Genomic DNA, 21,352 nt, shown 5'->3' with positions numbered 1-21,352 from the left:
ACTGGAGCTTTGAGGTCATTGGGTTGGATGGTTTCTGGACCCTCGGAGGTGGAGTCATGAGCTGAGAGCTCATTTTGTACCATGCAATCAACCAGGGAAATCAGGAAAGGCTGCTGAAGTTTGTTTTGTGAACGCCAGTCTGCAAAGCAGCATGGGTTTCAGATCCTCCCAGCTTCCCAGCAGCCTCTTCCCCAAACGCTGCCTTGAGTGGCAGCCGCTCCAGCAACACATCTACTGGGTAAGATGAGGAGGAGGCAGCCTAAAGGACACAATGGAAGTCTTAGAGCACCTTGGCAGGCTCTTTATGTCCAGAGCTTGGGGCTTACCTGACCCTACAATTCCAGACAGAAGCTGTCCTTGCTAGATGGTCTCAGGTGTGAGGGGAGGGGTTCTACTTACCATGGAGTTTGAGCCAATCAGTATCTACCATTCAAGACACAGCTCCTGGGCTCCATCTCCTCCATCTAGAGTCCTAGAGAGAGACTGGCCAGTTTTCCACAGGAGTAGATCATCCAGCCAAGTGCCCTCATGATAATTTACTCAGACTAGAGCCCATGCCTGCCAGATCCTCTGTATCAGCACTGAGGAATCCACTGCCCTGCCCCCAATCCCCATACACTCTCTAGTCACACAGGAATGTGGTCATTCAGCAAGGCGACCAGACTGACAGACTGGGAGACACAGCGTCTCAAACTTACCCTTAAGTAAGGAGCTTCGTGTAGATAACGCTTATTCATCCATCCACCAGGAGCTGGCTGAAGAGGTATCTGTCAATCACTCAGCCCTGCCAAATGACATCAGAGAGATAGAAGTAGTGAGAAACAGTTTTTTCACAATTTGAGTTTTATGGTTAAAAGTCACCATCTCAGCATTATGCTAGATCACAGACTCAATAGGAGCAGAAGAATATCTATAAGAAATGTGTGCATTGTCAAATGATTAACTGTAAAGAAAATCCGAGGGTCTTTCCCAATCCTAACTGGAGAGGGAGGTTTCTTTTTCCATCCCTTAACTTCATATATTGATGAAAGGGACCCAGCGAGCGTAAACAGATGATAGGCAGGGGGTAAAGAGAGGATGATGGGTAAGCAGAGAGGGAGGAAAAAGAAGGCACAAATAAATAGCTAGGTAGACAAAAATGAGGTAGCTAGATATAGGTGATAAAGAAGTCACAAAGGCAGATAATAGGCAGGTAGAGGATAAAGAGAAAGACCAGATGGACCTGGTGAGCCTAGGTTGACCAAGCTCCTAACTACTCCAGTAGCTGGACAGAGAGTGTACGGCAATGTTCATGGTCACACTGAGCTTCATTCAGAGAGAAGAAGCAGTCAAAACAGAGGGTGAAGTTATGAAAATACCCTAGAGAGAGACATGTTGTGTAGACACACAGATCATCAGACAGCCAGAGACAAGCGGCCACTCTGAAATAGAAGGGCAGCAAATGGCTGGGGGAGCCCAAGGTAGAGAGAAGCTGCCCCCAGGCAGAGAGTCTAGCCAGGACTCTAGTAAGGCCAGCACCTCTCAAAGAGTTATCAAGGATTACAAAGTAGAACCCACATGTGTGGTGTGGAGGGGTGTCAGAGGATCGGGGTTTTACTCTTGGCAAACAGGCAGTATCTAGGTCCTCTCAGATTACAGAGAGTGAAACCTATGTTTGGCATGCTCCCCAGAGATGTACTCATGGCCCATTAATCATCACACCAGAAACAATTCTCCACACCCACTGTGAACCAGCCTGCAGAGAGTGAGGAGGGAAAAACAAAAGAGAAATCTTTTGTTTAGGGCTGGGGTCTTATTATACTGCTCAGGCTGGCTCCAGTTCCTGAGTTCAGCAGCTCTCCCACATCGGATCCTCCCTACTGAGAGACTTGACCTAGGTTAAGGCCCGACAGAACTTTCTCTGACATATACAATAGGCAGAGAGGAATATCCCAAATTCTCAGAACCATATTCGAGATCGTAGAGCTTTTCAGATTATGGAATCAGTGTATAGACTTCACCAATATGTTCCGAATGCCAACAATGACGCTCCAAAGGCTTCAGATTCTAGATTTCTGAATTGTAGACTTTAAGGCCCAGCATGGGCCACATTAGGTACTGAGGATGCACTGAAGAATCTCCATCTTTGACAGAACACTGATCATGGAGTCTGTAGGCTGACTCTGCCATGCAGACTCTGCTTCTATCAACTTCTGAGGTCAGCATGTATCTGGTCTCTAGTTTTCTCATATGTAGGATGGACGTTCTACTCATTATTCTAAGTATTGGGAGTAAGAAATCATGGAAGTACTTGGTTAGGTGGTTAGAACAAGAGAAATGTTCAAAGCGGGAATGGGGTCAACAACCTCTCACTGGAAACAGTTACCACTGATAGATACTTGATTATGCCGGTGCATTCTATAGGGACACAGATAGATAGTAAGGTGCATCCTCATGGGGATAACAGCTTTAACTTGAAGGACCAGGATAGCACAGCTGGTATGGTCCTTCTAAAAACATCCTATGCTGAGTACAGTGGTTCATATCTGTAATCCTAACACTGGAAGACTGGGGTAGGGGGAATACTGAAAGTTCAAGCCCTGTCTGCCTACAGAATGAGATCTTGTCTCAAAACCAAACAAACAACTAGGAAAACAAAACAAAACAAACAAACAAACAAAAAGCAAAAAGCCTTCAAGCTAGCAAATAAAGGCACTTGTGACCAGGCCCTATAACCTGAGTTCTGTCTCCATAAACCACACAATCAAAAGACAGAACTGACTCCCACAGGTTGTTCTCTGATGTGCCTGTGTACACACACACACACACATACACACACATGAACAATAAGTAAATGTAAATATGTATTTGGTTGGTTATTTTGTTTGTTTTAGATGTCCCTGGATAGCCTGGAGCTTGATATGTAGACCTCAAAGTCACAAAGATCTGCCTGACTCTGCTCCCAAGGGCTGAGATTAGAGGTATGTACCATCCCACTCAGTTTACACAAACATGAAACCCTGCCATTACCTTTACTCTACAGATAATAATTTAAAACCACAAGAGATAGCTGAAATTGTCCAAAAAGGGACATAAATGGCTCCAAGAAAATGTTTAGTCATCTGGTTTACCAATCAAGATGGCTTGCCACATAGAATAAATCTCATATTGACAAAATAATGCAATTCACTTCGATATCAACTCAGGTGAATCGGAGGCATGATGAGCTGGTAATAGAAAGTTGAACTGAACTTCTCTGGAGTGCATCCAAATAGAACATACTGAAGACCCTCAAACCCCAAGATCTATTCTATTTCACAAATGGCTTGACGGACAGCTATCTTACTCAAACAAACACTATGAAATAGATGACTTGTCACATTCTATGTTGTCTAGTGGCAATGACATTGTGTTTCAGCATGTGATGTGACAATTAATTCTGTGAGCTTTCATAGGAACATAACAGATTTTTTTTTTTTGTTCTTTTTTTTTGGAGCTGGGGACCGAACCCAGGGCCTTGTGCTTCCTAGGTAAGCGCTCTACCACTGAGCTAAATCCCCAGCCCCCAGATTTTTATTCCATGTGTATCTATGCATTCTTTGTGTTCCCCAGAAATGCCTCCCAGGAGAACCCGATTGTTCCTCAACACCCAGCTGAAGTGGCTCCTCGTCCATGAAGACTTCCACACATCCCTACTTTCCCCTTACAGGGTTAATGGTCCCCAATCCACTTACCACTCTCAGGTAGTCAACTGCCTTGTGATTACTTCCCCCCTTTTCTGTTTCCTACTAATTGGACTTTTTAAATTAATGTTGTTCTTGCATAATTTCATATGTGTACACTTCTTTTACCCATTTACTGGCTCTCTTTTGTTTTTATGTAGTATCCCACAGATTTTAATTAGAGTCATTTATGTGATTCGGGTTCAGAAGTAACCATCCAAGCCTACTGGGCTCACCGGTAGCTATACAATTGAATAACATGCTTCCCCCTTCTTCAGAATCTATCAGTTGTCAACAGATCAACAACAGTATGTGATGGGGCCACATGGGTCACTACTCACCCCCATAACTAACTGATAGAAGGGCTCATTGTTAACCCAGTGGCAGCACGTACAGCCGCTATGAGTTCATAGTTTCCATGTCCACATCCTACTTAGAAGATAGTATCCTGAAGTCTTCTAGTTCTTATGTTCTTCCTAACCCACCTTCTGCAGTGTTCTCTGACCCTCAAGGGAGTAGAGTAAAAGTCTAGACATATACATTATTATTTCGTTCGGTTGCTTTTTATTTAAGACAGGGTTTCATGTACCACAGGCTGGCCCTGAACTCACTGTACAGCTAAGACCAGCTTTGAACTTCTAGCTCCTCCCACATCCACCTCCCAATGCTGAGATTACAGATGTGTGCCAAGGAGGTTTCCTTTACTTGATTTTCACAGTTTTGAAAGTGAAGAGCTCCTCTTTGTCTTCTACTGTGTCTCTCAGTTGCTTATGCATGGTGCTTAGAGTGATAAGCAATACATGGCTAAGTAGAAAAACTTACCCATCAGATCTCTAACAATTCAACATGATTTTATCTCAAAATAGATAAAATATGCTTCCTCAGCATATCACCATGACTGAAGGTAAAAACGAGGGGAAGTTATCATATCCCTTTTTACTGTGGACTACAATGAAGTGGGAAGGTTGATCTAAGAGCACAGTGATACCAAACCTGCACATCTTAGAGATGAAGAACAGACTGTGAGACCTCCCCCATGAACTGAACCTTGTTATGATGGTTTGTATATGGTTGGCCCAGAGAGTGGCACTATTAGAAGGTGTGGCCCTGTGCGAGTAGGTGTGGCCTTGTTGGAGTAGGCATGGCACCGTGGTTGTGGGCTTTAAGTGCCTCTTCCTAGCTGCCTGAAAAGCTAGTATTCTGCTCATAACCTTCAGGTGGAAATGCAGAACTCTCAGCTCCCCCTGCACCATGCCTGCCTGGATGCTGCCATGTTCCACCTTGATGATAATGGACTGAACCTCTGAACCTGTAAGGCAGCCCCAATTAAATGTTGTTCTTTACAAGACTTGCCTTGGACATGGTGCCTGCTCACAGCGATAATACCCTCACTCAGACAACTGGCTTGGTTCCAAGTGGGACCATTAGTTGTCACCAAGAACACTCTGCTATGAATCACCATCCACATCACTGCCTTTCCTACTTTCCCCAGTGTCATGTAAACAAATGGGCCCTCATCAAGCTGGACCAAGACCCACCTTCAGCAAGTGGATGTTCTCTCTACAGTACAGGGGGGATTTTCCACAGGCTAGATATGACAGCATCTTATAACTACAGGTTTTAACACAGACTCTGTCTATTGAGTCTATGGAATTCAAGGTGCTGCTGCTAATTGGAAATAATCAGGTACTGACTTACTTTGGGTTTTATTGCTGTGAAGATACACCATGATCATGCCAACTCTTATAAAGAAAAACATTTAATTGGAGCTGGCTTATGGTTTCAGAGGTTTAGTCCATTATCAGCATGGTGAGAAGCATGGCAGTGTGCAGGTAGACACAGTGCTGGAGAAGGAGCTGAGAATTCCAAATCTTGATCTGAAGGCAGCAGAAGACCGTGTCCTACAATAGGCATAGCTTGAGTGTAGGAGACCTCAAAGCCCACCTCCACAGTGATGCACTTCCTCCAATAAGGCTTTGTCTCCTAATAGTGTCACTGCCTGTGGCCAAGCATTTAAATACATGAGTCTATGCAAGCCATACCTGTCCATCCACCACAGGTATGAAGCTCACCAAGGATAGACTCTTCCCATATAATTCATAGCTCATAATACCAGGAATTGAAAAAAATCAAAGGACAGGATAGAAGTCTGTGCCCTGAGTGGAAATTTAGTGGCCTAAACACACCACTATCTAACAGGTAGATTCAGAGACACACTCCCTTAAAAGTTAATCCAAAGGAACCTGTCAAAAGTGTCCCTCAGGAATGTTGTGTGTTTCAGAAAGCCTAGCTAATCACAGAGGTCAACACAAAGGCTTCCCTTGGTCCTTGGCACCTTTACCTATTGGCTGTTGCTAACTGGACTACCAAATTGAACTGCTGGTGTATCCATGAAGTGTCTGGGAGTGGATCGAGCTGCCGCTGCCTGCTAACCTGTGAACTGAACTGCCAATTTCCAGATAGCACAGACAGGAGTTGCTCCAAAGCACCATTCTAAACAGGTCCCTTTCCCTGTATTCTGTCTTTTCCACTATCTCTGGTGGCTGATGGGCTACAAGGGAGGTTAAAGCATTTAAGAACCATCATTAAATATAAGGTTTAAAAAATATTAAAGTGGGGTTGGGGATTTAGCTCAGTGGTAGAGCGCTTGCCTAGGAAGCGCAAGGCCCTGGGTTCGGTCCCCAGCTCCGAAAAATAGAACCAAAAAAAAAAAAATATTAAAGTTACAATTGTGCTTTTTGTTGGAACAAAGGATGTGTTTGTCCCTGCATCTGCACACTGGTACATTTGAGCACAGCCATTATACCCTTTTCAATGTGAAAACCAGGCCGTCCTGGAGTCCCAAAGTGGCCTGCTTAGCTCCATGACATCCCTTTCACTTAATACAAATACATCCTACATTTTTCTTCCTTGAGGTTTTTGTTTTTGTTTTTGTTTTGTTTTGTGGTTCTTTTTTTCGGAGCTGGGGACCGAACCCAGGGCCTTGTGCTTCCTAGGCAAGCGCTCTACCACTGAGCTAAATCCCCAACCCCTTGTTTTTTTTTTTTTTTTTTTGTTTGTTTTTTGTTTTTTTTTTTTTGAGATAAAAAGTTGTTAGCTTTTTATTTTAAAGTACTTAAAATTCTCTTCCCACACTCCCTAGAAGCTACCTATGACCTGTACCATTGACTACATCACCAAGTGAGAAGTACATTTAAATGGTACCTTAGAGATGGGGAAATGGCTCAGTAGATGAAGCACTTACAACACAGGCATGGGGACAGGAGTTCGGACCCTCAGCACCACAGAACTTAAAATCTGAGAAAGGGGATACCCTGGGCAAGCCTGGTTATCAAGTTTAGCTAATCTGTGAGAGACTAGGCCTCAGTAAATAAAGTGAAGAGTAATTGAAGAAGTCTCTGGCCTCCACACATGCACACACATGTGCATTCATACATATGCAAACACATATACACACAAGCACATGTAGCACACACACACTAAACCAATACGTGTTACATTAGAAAGATGAACTAGGTGCTCCTGTTTATCTAACACTCACTACCACGTGACCAGGTGTGTTACCCAAAGCACTCAAGTTCCAATATCAACAGTGGCCAGAAAGAACCGTCTGAAGACAAAGATGTGGTCACCAGCCGATTGCCTTCAAATCCATTCTTCTCACCCTATTCCAAGTAGGTAAAAGTACTTTCCCTCCTAGTCCTGAAGATGAAACCCAAGGGCTCGCGAATGGTAGCATGTACTCTATCCCTGCAGCTCTACCTGACTAGCATTGCTCTCTCCAGCTCACAAATTATACTCCCTGTGTTCAGCGCCGCCTTGAGGAATATGCCTTAAATATCCTGAGTTTGCTTTCCCCACGTGCTCCTCAACTTTTCTAATGCTGTGACCCTATAATACTGTACTTCATTGTGGTAACCCCACCCCAACCATAAACCTATTTTTGTTGATGTGCCATACATAACTATAATTTTGCTACTGTTATGAATCATAACGTGAATATTTTGGGAGATAGAGGTTTGCCAGAGGGGTTGTGACCCATAGGTTGGGGACTGTTGCTCTAGGCTGTTATCAACTCAGTAGCTTATCAATTCACAGGACTCAGTGTTAGAAGTCAAACAATGAATGGGAAATTTTCCAGGCCTGGCACTGAGAAACGAGACTCTTGGTCTCCATTAATTCCCATCACATGACTCGAGATTGCTGTATCTGACTAAACCTATCCAAGATCACCACTCCCAGATAGCTGACTTAGCAAATCAGTCTGGTGGCCCTTTAGAGCTTCAAGGGACAATGATAGGAGATATTAGGAGGTCATTTCCAGGCATTAGGTAAGACTGCACTATGGCAAACTGTGTGGCTCCTGTGATCACCTGTCTCTCTATCTATCTATTTATCTTTATCTCTCTGTGTCTCACTATTTCTTTCTTTGTCTCTATCTCTTTCTTTGTATCTCTCTGTCTCTCTCTTTCTATCTCTATTTCTCTCTGCCTCTCTTTCTTTCTGTCTGTCTCTCTTTGTCTCTGTCACTCATCGTCGTCGTCGTCGTCGTCATCATCATCATCATCATCATCAATAGTGCACTGATCATCATCATCATCATCATCATCATCATCAATAGTGCACTGCTGTTCCTAGACAAAGGACAAGAGCAATCAGATTCTGAGCTCCACAAAGGAAAACCAATCAGAGTCACCCAATGAACAGTGTTAGAAAAGCTGCCACTTATGAGGAAGAGTTGACTCATCACAATGAAAGTAATGAGCGTCCATTGAACCCCCTATCTACACACATACTGGCTGATTCCTACAAGGCAAGCAAGAAACCAGCAGCCAGAGGCAGAATTAGGCTGCACCCACTGGGACCACTGTACTCTCTGTGCTGTGGTCCTATTGGCCAATTTAGCTTCCATTTAGAATAAACCAGTCTTCCCTGGGACTCCCACAAGGGTTCACATATCCAGAGACAAAATTGAAGAACACAAAAGTTAGCACTTTGCAGCGTCAGTGGCTACATTAAGAATATCTGTTGGTTAACTTAAATTTAGTTCAAGAAGTGTGTGCTGGACAACTGTTCTCTTCCAGACACTATGCTGTGTTCAACGATGGTGACTTGCTCACAGTTCTACAGTCAGTAAAAAAGTCGATCAATCACATCAGCTGTCACCAAGATTACAGCCCAAGATGAGGGGCTGTGAAAGTGGGACCTGGCCTTAGTCTTCAAGTAGACTCAAATATGAGAATGGTAACACCCTCAAAACAGAAATTACCACACCAGCACCCGTGGTAGAACAGAGGAAACTGATCTCCACTGGGGTCCTACTAGAGGATTCTTGCTTGGTCAATTGGTTTGAATTTTGTTTGTTTTGTTGGTTTTTTTTTTTTTTTTTTTGGTTGGTTGGTTTTGGCTCTTTGATGCGCGGTTTCTTGTTTAACAGCCCTAGCTGTCCTGGCACTTCCTATGTAGACCAGACTGACCTTGAACACACAGAGTTGTGCCTCTGCCTCTGCCTTCCAAGAGCTGGGATTAAGGGCGTGCTCTCTGAGTGTTGTAAAATAGTCCTATATGATGGGTGTGGCCATGCATCCCCGTGATGCAGCACTCGGAAGACAGAGGCAGAGGCAGAAGGATTGCTGCATGTTGAAGACCAACCTAGGCTACATGGCAAGATCCTATCTCAAAAACAGTAAAACAACAAAATCATTCTACAAAATCTTCGACATTCCTCCTGGGACAGAGTAGGGCTGTCCTCAGTGCAACCCTACAAGATTACAATAGCTTTGTTAGAAACACCAGCAAGTTTATTGGCTGGTTTTCTTGGGGTGCTTGCCTTGAAACCCCCGAGCTGCCAAATCTAGCATCATGCTTGGTTTCCTCAACCTCTGTGTCTGCTGTGTTTTCTAGCACACACAGGAAGGTTCTTTTAAGAAGCTTGTTTCATCCCTAGTTAGGATAAAGTAAATTGATTTTGCACTAGTGTCTACGTTTGGCTTCTGGACATAGAAGCAATGTTCACCTGGTTGGCTTATTGGCTCTGGAGATGACAGGCATAAGTTTCTTCATTAGAGAACTGCAAAGGTCACTGGTCACTTCCAGACAAACTGGCACCAGTGCTCTGGCCAGCACATTTAGTTTTAGGGGAAGTCTCTGTCACAGACAACAAATGTCATATTTTACAGCAGTGTGTTAGGCCTGTGGGAGAGATGAGGCAGAAAACCACCTCGAGACGCACCAGAGCCCAGAGTCCGAAGTCACCCATGCTGAGCAGAAGAGTGAAAACCTACCTATGCCTTCCTTGGTCCTCCTTTGGCTAGCCACACTCGGAAGCATCCCCATCATTACTCCTAGTGCTTGTTCAAAGAGGAAAGACAGGAAGAGAAAGGAGAGACAAGACTCATGTGCAAATAAAACAGGAGTCTCACGTGGAGGTAAGTGGCCTGAAAATTGTCTAAGACTAATCTATCACCTGTCCTTCCATAGTCCCCGACAACTGTCATAGTCTCTCACCGAGGTTAGCCCCACTACCATAAGCTCTAAGCACAACAGGCTGGAAATACCAGTTGTGACAGCTGTGGGAACTATTAAGAGAGTGCTATACATCCGGTCATTATAGAGACAGCATAAATGTTGTTTCTCACACACACACACATATTATATATACATACACATCATATATCATATACATCATATACATCATGTACATCATGTATGTGTATAATATTTATACACATGCATATGTATATAACATATATAGTCATTTTTCTTTACCTCATTTTTAATTTTAGGCTTAGTTTGTTTTTTGTTTTTTTTGGGGGGGGGGTTTGATTTGTTTTTTGACAATTCCCATGTAGCCAAAACTAGTCTTGAATTCCTGACCATCCACTGCCTTGACCTCCCAAGTGCTAGGATCCCACCAGCACCTACCTTCCTTACCAGGTTTCAGATTATAGAGATCTTCACAATTGAAGCACAAGGACGGAAAAAGAGGGAACTCAGGGAAACGAAGGAGAACTCGGAACAACTAACCACCTAGTGCAACCGTACAAAAGTCAGCTTAGGCAAGAGAACAGAGTGTAAACAGCCTGATGTACACCACGATCCGGGCATTTCTTTAACAAAAGTGGGGAATGAAAAGGAAATTCGTGGACCTGTTGACTCCAACATGAGAGTGGAGAGTGGAGAGTATGCCTAGAGATGGTTCAGTCAGTAAAGTGCTTGCCATGCAAGCATGAAGACCAGAACCCATGTAAAAGGTTGGGTGTGGTGGTCTGTGTCTGTAACACTGAGCAAGAGAAGCAGAGGCAGTAGGGTCCCTGGAAGCTCGGGGCCAGCCTGCCTCGCCATGATGGGCTTCGGGCTCAATGAGAGACCATATCTCAGAAAATGAGGTGGAAATCAATTGAGGAAGATGCTGATATTGACCTCTAGGCTCTATATGCATGTGCACATGCACACTGATGTGCCTATATACACATACATACATGCATGAATGCATTACATACACACACGTACATACATGCACTTTCATGTGTGCACACACCCACACTCAGCACATGCACACACAAGCACACAAGCATGCATACAAACATGTACAAAAAAAATCACTAAGTAAAAACAAGGAAGAGCCCTATGCATCCCTCCAAAGGATGAACACCAGAAAGCCAAGGGTAGAACAATCTGCCAGCCATGTCTACAGCAGGAAGTGTGTTCAAATAAACACCTAAGTTTGGTCACCAGAACCCATGCAGCAGAGTCTTAGACATGTGATACATTCCTCAGCAGACCCTGCAGAATGACTGAGTCTTGGAGACCAGCAAGTCACAGAGCAAGAATGACCGGGACACATCTGCCTATGAGGTGGTTCCCAGGAATTAGTGGAACTTACTGCTGGGGAGTCTTGCTTTGTCTCCGAGCTTAGATGGTTGAGCCTGGTCAGATGTGATCTCTACAGGACAATGTTCTAATCTTGTTTATACAACCCCTGGTGAACTCAGATCTGCCTGCCTCTGCCTCCCAGGGTCTGGGATGAAAGATGCCACCAGGACAGTTTTCTGTCACCCAAGAGCACACATAACTTCTGCACAGTTGCACAATACAAAAAAGAAACCAGTGCTTTGATGTTCAACATCACCGAAGATCCTTTTATCGTGCTGTGATCCTTAATCCTCAATGCCATCTAACTGGATTTGGACTCGCTTAGAAGATACACTGTCGAGACAATTTCTAGAGAAATTTAGTGAGAAAGCAAAGCCAGCCCAGAACATAGAAGGCACCATTCTGCGGAATGGAATCCCCAACTGAATTAAAAAAAAAAAAAAAAGAATTACAAGGAAGCTGCCTGAGCACCAGCCTCTGTTTCTCCTCAGCTTCCTCACATGGCAATTATTGTGACTTCTCTGTATCCTTTCCACCAGGAGCCGGAAAAAACTCTTCTTTCCTTGAGCAGGTTTTTCTAAGTGTCAACAATAAAAAGTAACTCATAGCCTTGCAGAACACAAGGGAGAGAGTGAGTGAAGTGGCCATTAGCGTAGGATTGAGTGAGCCGCTCATGATGCTGGTCTCATCCCAACCTCCCTAGCTCAGCATCTCCGGATCCCGGCTGAATGTGGAAAGATTTCATTTTGCATGCACCAGTGGGTCATTCCCAATTGGCCATTGCAGACAATGGAAATATTTTACTCTCCCAAACTTTTCAAAGTGATTACATTTCCTTCCTGGAGACAGGGCACAAGCTGGTGTTTCAAAGAACAAAGGAATACATCCTGACTGAACAGTGCCCTCAAGGAAACAATGATTTCAGAGTCACGAGCTGAACTGAGAAAGTACGCACTGAGCCCTCAGGGGCAAGGGTGGGGGACCCGCTGAGCAGGGGAACGTTCATCCTCAAACTGCAGCTGCTGGCTGGTGCATTCTCTGACCCCACACAGGTTCATCCCAAGGCAAGAACTGTGGGTCAGAGCATGAACCCTCAGTTCAGATGCTATTTTTAAAAGATTCACTTTGTGTGCATAGGTCTGTGCGAGCGTGTGTTTGTTTCTATGCATGTGGGTGTGGGTGTGTGCCTGTATACACACAGAGAGGCCAGAAGCAGGTGTCAGACCTCTCAGAGCTGATATTAACAGCAGTTACAGGATGCCTGCTTTGTTAGTGCTGAAACCTAGACACCGTCCTTGAAGGGCAGTCACTGTGCTACCTGTTCTGCCATTGGGTCCTAGTTTTATGGCAACTCTGTGACTTAGGCAATGACACCCCGGATACTCAAGGAAGCCATGCTCCTTTCTATCTATCTATCTCTCTATCTCTCTATCTATCTGGATATCTATCTATCTATTTAATTTCACGACACTGTAGCTGTCTTTAGACCCAACAGAACAGGGAATCGGATCCCACTACAGATGGTTGTGAACCACCACGTGGTTGCTGGGAATTAAACTCGGGACCTCTGTAAGAGCAGTCAGTGCTCTTAACCACTAAGCCATCTCTCCAGTCTGCCCTGCTACTTTCAATCAAACCTTTACCCAAGGGCAAACACTTAGGGAAATGATAACTTCTGTTTCTACATTTGTCAACAAAATGCATTGCATTTCTAAAAATAAGCTATCTGTAAGTTTTACACTGAGTTCTCTCTTAACTGCCTTTCATAAATATTTTCATTTCCTCCCATTAACAAAGAATTTGAGCAAGATAAAGTTGTACCAGCTCACTGAGAAGGTCTTGGTAGTATGGGGGACCAATACTACAGAATCTGAGATAAAGTTTAAACAATGCTAATAAGCCCTGAACTGAAGGCCACAAGGCAGATAATGTCTTTCCAGAAGGTGAGAGAAACAGTGGGCAGAAGGCTGAGTTGGCTTCAGTTCATCAATTACCCCTGTAGAGGGGGGCACTTGCCGTAGCTTCTAGGTTTATGTGGCCGTTTCTATCTTATCCTACTGTTGTAGACAAAGCAAAACACACCAAGAGGTAAACAGACACCAGGACCTGTTTCAGAAACACAGTGCTGGGGTACAGGTTTAGATTAGTAGGAGAGAAAAGGCAACCGAGGGAATTGATCAATGATCCAAGTGAGGTCATGCCTGGAGTGGAAGCCAAACACTGCTGTGAAAAAAGAATGCAGGAGTCCTTGGTTTAAAAAGAAAAATCCACTATGTCCACTAAAGCTACCATAGCCACTAAATCTCTCTGAGATGGGGCTTTTAGCAGCAATTGCCACTTAGTCAGCATGTTCAACTAAAGGAGAAATGGTTTGGCCCAGCTTAAAGGAAGAAAACAACGCACAAAATACATGCATGGTAATCACCAGCCTCTGTGAGGGAGCAAGCATCAGAGCTCTACCAGGGGTTTGGAGAACACAAGGAATCCATTTCCAAGGAGACAAAGACAGATACCACACTCACTAGCAAGAGGAGCTGAGATGGAGAAAGATGCCTAAGAAGGATGCCCACTGGAGGCCTAAATGCACAGAACCACTATTGCTTTAGAAAAAGATGGCTCAGTGGTTAGGAGCACTGGTTATTCTTCCAGTGGACCTGGGTTCAATTCCCAGCACCAGCATGGCAGCTCATAACCTGTCTATAATTCCAGCACAGATACACACGCAGGCCAAACATCAATGCACATAAAAAATAAATAAATCTTTTTCTAGAAAAGAAAAAAAAAGTAAACTTCCTTGTCCCTGAAGGAGGTACTAGCATGTCCTGAGGCTTTATAGAAAGTGACTTCCTGCTGACGCGGGTCCAGTGTACAGTAAGACGGGGGACTAGTGAATCAATTAGCATAAATTATTGATTACTAATTGGAAAGAAAGAGATAATACCTTTCAAGCAGTAGAGGAGATGTGAAACTACTCATGTTGTGTCTTCAGGATTTTGTTCCTTTATGGTCAACTAATTCAACTTCACTGTTCCGGGTACATTACAAATGCCTGACCAAATGATTGACGCTCACTCCTCCTAGATAATCTATATTTCCCCCAAACAATGAAAACAGGGAATTCTTCTTTTAGTGACCTCAGCCTGCTGAGACACCTCCCCATAGGTAAGTGTTCCACTGATTTCTCCTGAGCATCCATAACTACAACCTCAACTAGAAAGGGGCTGGACACAGGACAATGGCATGTGTGCTGATTGGTGGTTTTGTGTTTTGTTGTTTGGATTTTTCTTTTGTTTTGTTTTGGGTTGGGTTGGGTTTTCCCCATGAAATACATTCCAGGGATACAGCCAAGAGGTGTAATTTAAACCAGGTCCCTGAAGGAAAGCCTCTCCTCCTTTTGCCCCTCAAACTACCAGGAAACCTTCCCCCTACTCCCCACGATTCAGATATAAGCAGTCATAGATACAGCAATGCATCATCTGTATCCTGGATTCTTTGACTTTTACAAGAAGCAGAGCACCCCCATACAACTGTTGGGTTCTATACTTTCATTGAAATGTGTAATAAGCCCTATGAGCTCTTGAAAGCCTTATTATGAATCAGACTTTGGGTTCTGTGTTTCTGTCAGAGAGCTGATTAGCATCAGCGCTCTGGGCACATTTGTGGCAGGCAAGACTAGCTTCCTTGTTCAGTAAGGAAAGCTTATTGGCTGCATCTTCAACCCTTGACATTTTCCATTTCTGAAGAGTAACTGGGTTGTAGCTTCGCTATAAGCTGAGGGTCACCTTCTGTATTAACAGCTCGTCCACACTCTATCTGAAATGTCTAGCTGGCTGCAGGTTTTGCTTGTCACACTATTGCCTTCTCCATCATGCTCCTGCCTCAGTCATGCTCCTGCCTAATATGTTCTCTCAGCACCCAGCCAAACTATGCTCCTTACATAAAAATCCTCTCCTATTCTATACTAATCGCAGACTTTGAAATTTCCGTACTTTATTTCTCCATTTTATTTGATGTATGTTTGACCTGCGCGTATGTGTGGGTATGTAAACTACCTGTGTAAGTCAGACCTGGACATCAGACCCTCTTTAACTTACAGATGGTTGTGAGCCATCGGGTGAGAACAGGAATCAAACCCAGGTCCTCCAGAAGAGTGGTCATCACTCTTAACCACTGCGCCATCTCTCCAGCCTGCAATCCTAGACTACATTGCACTAAACCTTGCATCAAACTTTGTTCTCACCTCATTCAAAATTCCACCTCTCTCCCAGGGGTACCAGGCACGGAAAGCAGAGGGATGGAGAAAAGTGATCCCACACTCCAAGGGGACATGAAACAAAAGGACAAGAATGAAGGATTGCTTGAGGAATTCTTTATGCATTTCTTCCAAAGTAATGGCGCAAAGGGGCAACTATTCCAGTATCTTATCTTTCCCCTCAGAGCTACAACAGAACTTCACTGGTCACAGATAACTGTGATGATGTGCACAGCCACAGAAGTATCCTGTACTAATTAGACAGAGGATCTTTCCTTTGACATTATCCAACGTGAACAGTTAATCCAACCCACCAGCCTTCACTTACACACTGACTCCCTTCCCTCTGAGGCAGAACACTCAGAGGGCCGGGGCCACATTCCCAGGCTCTGACCCATGGGCCCTACACTCTGTTCTGCTACCTGTTACAGAACCATGACTGTCTCCCCATTCTTGAGGTCCCCATGGCAGTGGTCCCCATCTCTACCTCTGTGACAAGCCTCTGGGTCCTCACACTTTCAAACAACTGGAAAGACAGCACATCAATCGCACGTTAATAACTAAAAGCCTCTTGGTCCCTCGGGAAGAACTTCAACAAGCACGTAAGAAACACTCCAGTGATAATAAAGAAATCTGGAAAAAGCTTTGCATTCATTTAATTAAACGATATGAATGGTCCTAGCAGACCCATTGGCACAAGCCTCTAATCTCAGCTTCTCAGAAGGAAGGACTTCATGTTCAAAGCCAGCCTGGGTTACAAGGTGAAGTTTAAGTATAGACTGGGCCAGCTCTAGACCTTCTGGAGAAGTACTTAGCCAATCTGAAACAAGAGCCAGGCCTAACTAACAGTAAGCAGTTATTTAGAAAACCCTTTAACCTGCAAGCTTTAGCACAGATTTTAGACATAATACCACTGTGTAAATGGTAAGCAAAAAATCAGTCACAAATAGGAATTTGTGTGTGCGCATATACATACATGTGTGGGTACATGTGTATAGAGACAGAGGTCAGCCTTGGGCGCCATTCCTCAGAGTCAATCCCCCTTGGTTGCTTAGTTAGTTGGTTAGTTAGTCTGTCTGTTTGTGTTAAGACAGGCTTTCTCATTGGCCTGAAGCTCACCCAGTAGTGAGGTTGGCTAGACAGCAATCCCAGGCAGGAGCAAATGTCACCATCCTCCACAGTGCCTCCTGGATTGGTGCAGTCTAGCAATGAGCCCCTTGGTCCTGGTGACCAGTACTAAGGAGCCACTTTGGGGACTGAGCTCTCACCTTTGTCCTCACCCTCTTAGTTCCCACCTCCTGCTCAAAGGGATCCTGTGGGGGGATCACTGATGCCTGCGAGACCTTTCATCTCTGTGATGAAAGGTGCTAATGAAGGTTTGGAGAGAAGCAACTCCCACTCTGCCCTATGGGAAGGTTCCAAGCTCCTCTAAGAGTGTCTTCTGCAGGTAGCAAAATGGGCTGTTTGAAGTGGAAATTGCTGCAGACTTTTAATTAGGGGAAAGTGGGGTAGCTTGCTAATAAGCAGGGACCAGAGTTCTGCAATCCTGTTCCTCAGCTGCCCTGGTGGGCATGACCTTGAGGCTCACTTCCTGTGATGTAAATCTAAGCTCAGCACAGGAAGCCACCATGTGACACGGGGCTCACATGAGGGGCAGTCAAAGTGAAGCAGGAAGAATGTGTATAACATTGGGCTGGCGGGAAGTGGCTCGTGGCCTTCTGGAGAAGTGGCTAGCCAACCCAAAAGAAGAAAAGCTGCAGACACTATCTATCTACAAACAAGCAAATCTTTGGGAAACCCTGGGATCGGTGGGTCTCCAGCATAAACTTTAGGACTAATACCAGTGTAGAAGTAACATGCAGAAATAAACTGTTCCTGGTCACAAATAAGGGTTTGCATGTGTGCCGTTGTGCACATGTGAGTATGTGTATATGAAGGGTATAAGCAAGGCTTTCCAGTCATCTATCTGCCTCTGTCTCCACAGCATTAGTACTGCAAGTATGCACTATATGGTTCTGGGGGAATCAAACTCAAGTCCTCTCACTTGCATGGCAAACATTTGATGGACTGAGCCATCTCCCCAGCTATAAGTAAGGACTTCACTTGGCGTCAACACAGCCTTCTGAGGTAACATTCTCTTCTGTCACCAATGTATAATGAAGACAAAGTATTCCATGTTTTAAAGTTTTTTACTGTTGTGTGTGTACATGAGGGTCATGTGTACATGAGGGTTGTGTGTATATGGTGATCATGTATACCACAGCACACATGTGGACTCAGAGAACAACTCTCTGGAGCTGGTTTTCTCTCTTAACCTTTGTGCTCCAGGGATCACATTCATGCAAGTGGGTTTGTATGATAGGTGTCTTCACCTGCTGATGCAAGCTATCTTGCAATTGCTCTGTATGATGTCTTAAAAATCCATCCTGTATCCCCATCCACTCCTGAGTCTCCAATCTAGACCCTCAGCCTCCATCCCAAGTATCTGTACCTTCATCCCTTCCTAGAATACACCGTGTTCCTTGCAGGTCCTCACCTCGCAATGCTGATACACTCTCCTGGGGCAACAGCGTGGCTTCCACTGCCATTGGCCACAGCTGCCCCTCTATGACTTCTCACCCCTTGACCCACATAATCTACCTGATGGACATGCTGCCTCCAAGGTGACATGATGTAAACAACATGACTTCCTGAGCCACCCAGCTCCCAGATGACCCGACCTGTCCTCTGTGCACCCAAATTAAGATGGGGGTTCTCCCCTCCAGCCTGGCATGAGAGACAGACACCCATCAATTATTGCAGGCCTGCTTCTACTTTCCCTCATCTTACACATCAAGGCCGTCATTAAATCCTCTTGGCTTCTACTTCCTAAGCCTCTCTTGTTTATATATGTAGAAATACTTTATTGCATTTATTACTTTATTTGGGAGTAGGTGTGGGTAGATGGATACATACATGCCACAGCGTGCACATGGAGGTCAGCAGACAACTTCCGGGAATCAGTTCTCTCCTTCTGCCATGTGTGTGAGCATCACCAACTCAGGCTGTCCGGCTTGGTGGCAAGCACTTTTACCCACTGAGCCATCTTGTTGTCCTGCTTCCTGAGCGTCCATCTCTACTCTCTTTCTATCCAGACTCACAGAGGCTGACTCCAAGGCAAACAGTATTTTCACACCTTTCCCTATTCATGTCTCCCACGATAGCATCAGAAGAAACTTCTAGAGCATCAATCAAATCCTTTCTTGCTCCATCTTCAAACTTTTACTGCCATCCATGTCTTTCTCTTTAAACTCCTAGCTTCTTCTACAACACAGACATCACTAGGAACTCCAGTTCCTGTCCTTCAGTCTCTGATGGAGTTCTTGCAGTTGATGTCCTCCTTTTACAAACTCCAAACGTCTCTATACCTTCAACTCTTTGAAACATTCCCCTCAACCTTGACAGCAAAGCACGTCACCCTTCTATCTCAGAGCCAAGAAGTGCTTCCCCTAAACCAGTGGAGCTCAACCTTTCTGATGCTGTGTTCCTTTTATACAGTTCCTCATCTTGTGTTCACTGCTACTTCATAACTGTAATTTTGCCACTGGGCTGTGTCTTGGTTCCTGAGGCCAGCAGAAATACGTGTTTTCCAATGACTATCCACAGGTCAGAACTTCTGCTCTGAGATGTCCTTTGCCAATATCAGACAAATCAAAGACAGATTCTTTATGTGAAGTTACTGCTATCACTGTACCTCAGAATAAGCTCTGTTTAACTCTTTGGTGGACCACACAGAAGCTAATTACTCGTGCTTCACACCTACTTGGGTACCCACTACTCTACCGATCTTCGTCATTAATATGGTAAAGAATATAGACCCAAAGACTAAGCCATCAATGCCATTTCTGGAGTGTGGTAGTCCTAATGTCTACGATTTCCTTCTACATGGCTGCTTTGGCTTCTGTCTAATACCTATAGCACCAAAGCTCTTCAAATTCAAGGATCCTTCTGTCTCGATGACTTCATCATAGTCTTGCCTCAGTGGGACACCTGTTCACATCCTTAACACATGAGCGTACCTTTAACAAACATTTTTCAGATTTATTTCTTTCACATGTGTGTTTTGCTTGAACATATGTATACACACCACACAGATGCATGCCTAGTGACCTCAGAGGTCAAAAGACAGCACTGGATACCCTGGAACTACAGCTACAGATGGATGTGGATGCTGGGAACCAAATCCAGGTCCTCTACAAGAACAGTGAGTCCTCTAACCACTGAGACACCTCTCCAGCCCTACGTACACTAAGCTACTACTAAATACATGGCTCATAAATGCATAGCCTCCAGGCCCCAGTCATAAATAATGGGTGTGTCAGGCTGCCATCTTGGCAACCTGAATATTACTTTGAAGGGTTAAACCATCCATGCACAACAGGGTGTTTAAGGCCCCGAAACCACAGTCCTTTATTACTAACCAGGTTTACGTCATCAGAGAGAAAATCCTGCAGAACTCTTGAATTCACGAAGATTATGCATGCCAGTAGTACTATAGACAAGTGGCCAAGTGACTGCACATTGGAGGACTTAAGGAACCAAATTAAATAAAACTTCAACTGTAAATTAATCATCTGTCCTGATCGTACAAGCTGGCAAAAGTCATCATGTGATTAAGGAATAACACAGTAACGTATTTCTCCAAATCCTTACAGTGGTGCTTTCCTTAAATAATACCAGAGGTTTCAGAGCTGAGTTAGATCTGCTGACAAAGGGCACCACCCCGATTGTTTTTCTAACACAGTTGGGCTCCTAAGTATTAGTATGATGTTGGGCATTTTGCCTGTGCTTACTACTGACATAGGCCATCAACTCTCAATTACAACTTCACAACATAATTCCTTTGTTTGCAATATTTCTTATTTCCTTTGGTGCCTACCCTCAAACACATTCATGAGATTACATCCCTCCAAGGTTGCATGGGAATGCACACTGTCTTGTCTTTGGAGAATTGTTTCTCCAAAGGTGCACCTTCCTTTCCTTCTACTCGGTGAGGCTTTGGTCAGTGTCTGATGGAGCTTGACTCAAACAGTGTAAACCCAGCTTTGAAGTCACCGATGGCTGTGATGTATAAGGCACTATGCAACTGCTCAGCTCATTCACAGAATTTTCTAGAAAGAGAAACAGAAGAGGTGACCTACTGCCTACAACCGTACAGACTACAGGGTTCAAATGCATGAAGCAAGTGGTAGGGTGGGGGTACAAACAAGTGTGAGAAGCTCACAGAGGGCTGAGGGCTTAGAAGGGCAAGAACACAGAGTCAGAGCCAAACAGGAGGACAGTGACTTCCTGAGAATGGCCCAGATTTGCTAGGGAAATTGGACTTTTCCCATAAAAAAGAATGATACTCACATGGATATTCTTTAAAGGGAAGGAGAAGTCCTAGGTACTCAGAGTTGACTCTGAAGAACTAAGAGGAATGCCACCAGAAGACTGGAAATCTGAAGAGGGAGAGGGCCCAGAGCTACATAAGGCAGGAGCTCTG

At 44.4% G+C, this 21,352-nt stretch overlaps 1 protein-coding gene across 2 annotated transcripts in view; it reads right to left on the bottom strand.

Annotated features, from left to right (window-relative positions):
- Tiam2 (TIAM Rac1 associated GEF 2) overlaps positions 1-21,352 on the bottom strand; it is a 201,317-nt gene that overhangs the window by 134,659 nt on the left and 45,306 nt on the right. For both annotated transcript variants that reach the window (NM_001427474.1, XM_087653111.1), the window contains exon 2: positions 699-784. The gene's annotated coding sequence lies outside the window, so the exon portion shown is untranslated. The remainder of the gene's footprint in view (positions 1-698; positions 785-21,352) is intronic.

The sequence above is a fragment of the Rattus norvegicus genome, chromosome 1 (assembly GCF_021556685.1).
Source record: "Rattus norvegicus strain SHRSP/BbbUtx chromosome 1, alternate assembly SHRSP_T2T, whole genome shotgun sequence".
Taxonomy (NCBI): Eukaryota; Metazoa; Chordata; class Mammalia; order Rodentia; family Muridae; genus Rattus; species Rattus norvegicus.
The sequence above is the reverse complement of the archived record's forward strand: the minus strand, read 5'-3'. Positions and strand labels throughout refer to the sequence as shown.